Raw genomic sequence first — 6,000 nt, forward strand, 5'->3', positions numbered from 1 at the left:
GGAAGACATCCTGGCAGTCCCTCACACGTTTAAACATAGCCACGCCATATGACTTGTACGTAAATATTTACATGAACATTATTCACAATTGCTAAAACATGGAAACAAACTGATAAAATATGACTTTTTAAAATAAAGAATTATTTATTTATTTAATTTTATTTGTTATTATTATTATTTTAAAATTTTGACCAGAGATGGTACTAGGCAAGGCTGCCCTCTTTCTCCACTGCTTTTTAATATAGTGCTGGAAGTCTTATTTACTGTAATCACAAAAGAGAACAACATAAAAGGCATTCAAATAGGCAAAGAAAAGTTGAAAATATCTTTATTCGCAGATGACATGATGGTATACTTAGAAGACCCAAAGGTCTCCATGAAAAAACTTCTCGAAGTAATAAGTGAATATAGTAAAGAGGCAGGATACAAAATCAACATCCAAAAGTCTACGGCATTTCTATATATGAACAACAAGTTGAACAAAGTAGAGCTGAAGAAAGGAATTCCTTTCACTGTAACCACAAAATGTATAAGATACCTAGGGATAAACCTAACTAAGGAAGTCAAAGATCTTTATAAAGACAACTATGAAAATCTTAAGAAAGAAATTGAAAGTGACATAAGAAAAGTGGAAAGACATCCCATGTTCCTGAACTGGAAGAATTAACATAATCAAATGGCAATTCTACTCAAATTAATCTAAATATTTAATGCAATTCCAGAGATTCTTCACAGATCAAGAAAAGACAATCATAGAATTTGTCTGGAACCATAAAAGACCTCCTGCACAAGAAGAGTGGAGTGGGAGGCTTATCACTCCCTGATCCCAAGATATACTATAAAGCTGTGATCATCAAAACAGCAAGGTATTGGCACAAAAACAGACATATGGATCAATGGAATAGAATAGAGACCCCATAAATAACCCCCAAAGCTTACAGCCAACTAATTTTTGACAAAGGATACCAGTCAATCCATTGGGAAAGGGAAAATCTCTTTAGTAAATGGTGCTGGAAAAAACTGTGTATCCACCTGCAGAAAGATGAAACTGAACCCCTATCTTTCATCATTAATGAAAGTCAACTAAAAATGGATCACAGATCTGAACTTAAGACCTCAAAGCTGTGTTTTAAAAACTATGTAAGTTTGTGTAAGTTGGAAAACATGGAAGAGTGCTGATAGCAAACCAGAAAGATCAGAGAATTTTTTGAAAACAATTAAAAGAAAAAAAGAATAATGGAATGACACCTCCAAAACTGAGTATCAGGTTTCCAACAAAGAGAGATATTGTGAAGACAGATTTATCACTCAAGATACAAGAATCGGCTCTCTTAATTTTACAGTCGCCTCTCATTCTCTTTACTTCAAAATTCACACTAAACAACCAAATGTTCAATTTTTAGAGAAATGTCCCCCATCCCAGTGGCAAAGTATGGTGTAGTATGTCAAGTAGGATAGGCAATAAAATTTTAAGTCATGTGAATTAATGCCAAAAAATTCTTTCATCAAATATAAGTGGGATGGAAAAAAAAACAGAAATATCAGTTACTATCTGTTGAAAGACTAATAGATTTAGTGATTTTTACTCCTGTATTATATTTATATGTCTATCTAGAGTGAATGCCAAAAAGTACTAAATCTTACATAAATGTTTATTATTTTACTTAGTTATAATTTCCAGTTATATTCAGTGGTCTACAGAAAGCAGATAAAGATTTTCTGTGAACTCTGATTTCTTTAAACATCTGAGTAAATTAAAATTTAGCAAAACATGTCACTTGGAAAAAAATTTTAAAGCATAATAGGTATCAAGTACCAATAGCTTGATAAATGAAATAATATTCACCCCCTTGTTCTCAAAAAATCTTTATTACTTGGTATGCAAATACAATAAATGTGTTTGATAAAAGAAGAGGTACTGTAATAATGCTTAAATTAATGAGACCTAAAGGTCTAATTACAAGGAATTCAATCACTCTGTAGGAACTGTTATGTGTAATGTAATATGGACATTCTATTAAACATTTCCACTTCTATTTTTTTTACACATACTTAACTGAATATTTCATAAATTATCCTCGATTGACTGCAATTCTTCTGTCCCCCAATGAAGAATTTGGCAAAATCAAAATTTTCCTCAACTTTTTTTTGGTTCAGTGTTATTATTTTTATTTCAATTTCTTTTATACATTCAATCACATATGTCACTTAGCTTGTAAAGTGAATGTTCCAACATGAATACATTTCTCACCAGTCCAGTTGGGAATACAATACACATTATCATCAACAGATAATAACTCGTTTCTTTGTCCCATAAATGCCTCACATCTCTATTTTTCTCCTTAATGTCTTTACTCAGACTCTCTTCCTTCTCCCACAGTCTTCTCACACTGTATCTGGTATCTATAGCCATTTTCTATGTTTCTATAACCTCTAGTCATTCAGTTTCGGCCAGAGTGTGGACAGTTGGTATATATTAACTGGATAAATACAATGTCTCTCCTTCATAGTCTGGTTTGCTTTACTCAGCAGTAATTCTTCCACATTCATCCATTTTCTGTCAAAAGCCAGGGTCTTGGGACCAGCAGTTGGCGTAATGGCTATGTCACTGGACTCCCACGTAGTTGACCGCGGTTCATGTACCAGACCCGGTGGCTTAAACTCATGCTGGGCGCGTGTGCGTGCATGCCCAAGATCCCGCGAGGAGAATGGAGGAGAAGGGAATGTGGCATGGTCATCCCCCCGAGGGGTGATTTCTCACTTTCTGTCTTTCTGTCTCTCTATGTCTGTCTGGTGAGCGCACGCACCCTATAGCAAAAAAAACTCTCAAAAAAAAAAAAAAAAAAAAAGCCAGGGTCTTCATTTTTATGGCTGAGTAAGTAGTCCATAGAGTATATTTATCACATTTCTTCAATCCATTCATCTGTTCCTGGGAATTTGGGCTGGTTCCATGTCTTAGCAATTGTGAATAATGCCACAATAAGCATGAATATGCAAGCACTTTTCAAACTAAGGATTCTTCTGTCCTTTAGGAATACACCAAGGAGTGGGATTGCTGGGTCATATGATAGTTCTATTTGTAGATCCTTGAGGAATTTCCATATTGTTCTCCACGGGGACTGGACCAATTTACATTCCCACCAGCAGTGTAAAAGAGTTCCCCTTTCACCACACCCCTACCAGCACTTATCTTTTTTTTTTTTTTTTTAATCTTAGTCATTCTGACTGAGGTTAGGTGGTATCTCATTGTGGTTTTGATCTGCATCTCCCTTATAATGAGGGATATTGAGCATTTTTTATATGCCTTTGGCTAACCATATGTCTTCCTTAGAGAGCGATTTTTTCAACTCATTGGGTTGATCATCTTTTTGAAAGTCACTTGAGTTCCCTGTGTATTCTGATTATCGGTTCCTTATCTGAAGCATAGTTTATAAAAAATATTTTCCCATTCTGAGGGCTGTCCATTCACATTAATTACTGTGTCTTTTGCCAGGCAGAAACTTCTTAATCTGATGTAGTCCCAATTGTCTATTTTTGGGATTATTGACTGTGTTTTGGGGGTCTTATTTAAGCAGTCTTTGCCTACCCCAGCGTCTTGCAGAGTTCTCCCAGTGTGTTCCAGCAGTAGTCTTATAGTTTGAAATCTTAGGTTTAGATCTTTGATCCACCTTGAGATGATTTTTGTCAATGGTGAGAGGTAGGGTTTAGATTCATTTTTCTGCAAGTGGATATCCAGTTTATCCAGCACCATTTGCTAAAGAGGTTTTCCTTTTCCCACTGGATTGACTGGTACCATTTGTCAAAAATCAGTTGACTTTATGTTTGTTTTTTATTTCTGGAAACTCTATTCTGTTCCATTGGTCCACCTGTCTGTTTCTGTACCAACATCATGCTGTTTTGATTATTATAGCTTTATAGTATATTTTGAGGTCAGAGAGAAATGCTGCCCACTCCACTTTTCTTGCACAGGATTACTTTGGCAATACGAGGTCTTTCTGACTCCAAATTGTTTGATTGTCTTCTAGATCTGTGAAGAATGTCTCTGGTACTTTGTGATTGTGTTAAATATGTAGGTTAATTTGGGTAGAATTGCCATTTTGCTTATATTGATTCTTCCAATCCAGGAACATGGGATGTCCTTCCACTTTTTTGTGTCATTTTCAAATTTTTTTTAGCTTCTCATAGTTTTCTTTGTGGAGGTCTTTAACTTCTTTGGTTAGATTTATTTCTAGATATCATATAGGTTTTTGTGGCTACGGTAAATGGAATTTCTTTCTTCAGTTCTATCTCAGTCCGCCTGCTGTTCATATATAGAAATGCTATAGATTTCTGTATGTTGATTTTGTGTCCTGAAACTTTACTGTATTCATTTATTACTTCCAGGAATTTTTTTCTTGAATACCATTGGGTCTTCTATGTATATAATCATGTCATCTCCAAATGAAGATTATTTTGCCACTTTTCCTATTTGTATGTTTTTATTCTCTTTTCTGATTGCATTGGCAAGGACTTCCAGTACTATATTCAAAAGGACTGGAGAAAGTGGGCATCCTTGTCTTGTACCAGTTTTTAGCAGAAAAGCTTTCAGATTTCCCCCATTCAGGATGATGTTAGCTATGGGTTTTTCATAGATAGCTTTTACTGTGTGGAGGAATGACCCTTCTATGCCAATTTTGCTGTGAGTCTTGATCATGAAGGGATGTTGTATCTTATCAAATGCTTTTTCTGAATCAATTGATATGATCACATAGTTTTTATCTTTCTTTCTGTTAATATGGTGTAATACATTTATGGATTTGCATATGTTGAACCATCCTTGCATCCCTGGAATAAAGCCAACCTGGTCATGATTTATAAACTTTTTTATATGTTGTTGGATATGATTTGCTAGTATCTTACTGAGAATTTTTGCATCTATATTCATCAGAGATATTGGCCTATAGTTTTCCTTCCTTGTCCTGTCCTTGTCTGTTTTAAGGATAAGAGTGATGGAGGCTTCATAGAATGAACTTGGGAGAGTCCCACCCTTTTACATCTTTAGAAATAACTTAAGTAGAATGGGGGTTAACTGTTTAAAAGTTTTGTAGAATTCAGAAGTGAAGCCATCAAGACCAGGGCTTTTCTTTGGTGGGAGGTTATTTATTACTGATTCAATCTCCTGGCTTATTATGGGCCTATTCAGACTTTCTACATCCTCCTGACTGAATCTTGGTAGATTATATATGCCCAGGAATTTGTCCATCTCATCAAGATTTTCTTGTTTGTTGGCATATATAGTTGTTCATAGTATCCTCCAATGATGTTTTGTATTTCTATTATTATTGTTACATTTCCTGCTTCATTGTGAATTTGATTTACCTGGTCCCTTTCTCTCTTCTTAGTTAGTCTAGCTAGTGGTATATAGGTTTTGTTTATCTTTTCAAAGAACCAGCTCTTACTTTTATTTATTTTCTGTATACTTCGTTTATTTTCTATTTCATTTATTTCTGCACAGATCTTTATTTCTTTTCTCCTGGAGTTTTTCTATATTTTTGCTGTTGCTTTTCCATCTCTCTGAGGCATGATGTTAAATGGTCCATTTGCCTTCTTCCCATTTTCTTCTTAGGTGCACTACTTGCTATGAACTTCCCTCTTGTAACTGCTTTTGCAGTTCCCAAAGATTATGGAAACTGGTATATTCATTTTCATTGGCTTCCATAAATCTTTTTATTTCATTCTTAATTTCTTCAGTAGTTGTGAAGTCATTCAAGAGTAGTTTTTTTTTAATTTTTATTTACATTTTAAAAAATACATTCAATTACATTATTTAGCTTACAAGGTGATCATTTCAATATATGAACATCTCTCCCTGGTCTAGTTGATCAAAATATAGCAACACTACCTCCCTGTCTCAACAATGCTGTCTTCGTATCCCTCCTCCAAATGTTCTTCCCCAGACCCCACTCCTCCACACACCCCACATCTGGCATTCACATCCACCTCTTCTGTTTGTACATCCTT

General features: G+C 34.9%; 1 protein-coding gene across 1 annotated transcript in view; it reads right to left on the minus strand.

Annotated features, from left to right (window-relative positions):
• LOC102498413 (phospholipid-transporting ATPase IB-like) overlaps window positions 1-6,000 on the minus strand; it is a 211,413-nt gene that overhangs the window by 73,344 nt on the left and 132,069 nt on the right.

The sequence above is a fragment of the Tupaia chinensis genome, unplaced genomic scaffold (assembly GCF_000334495.1).
Source record: "Tupaia chinensis unplaced genomic scaffold, TupChi_1.0 Scaffold000634_1, whole genome shotgun sequence".
NCBI classification, from domain to species: domain Eukaryota; kingdom Metazoa; phylum Chordata; class Mammalia; order Scandentia; family Tupaiidae; genus Tupaia; species Tupaia belangeri.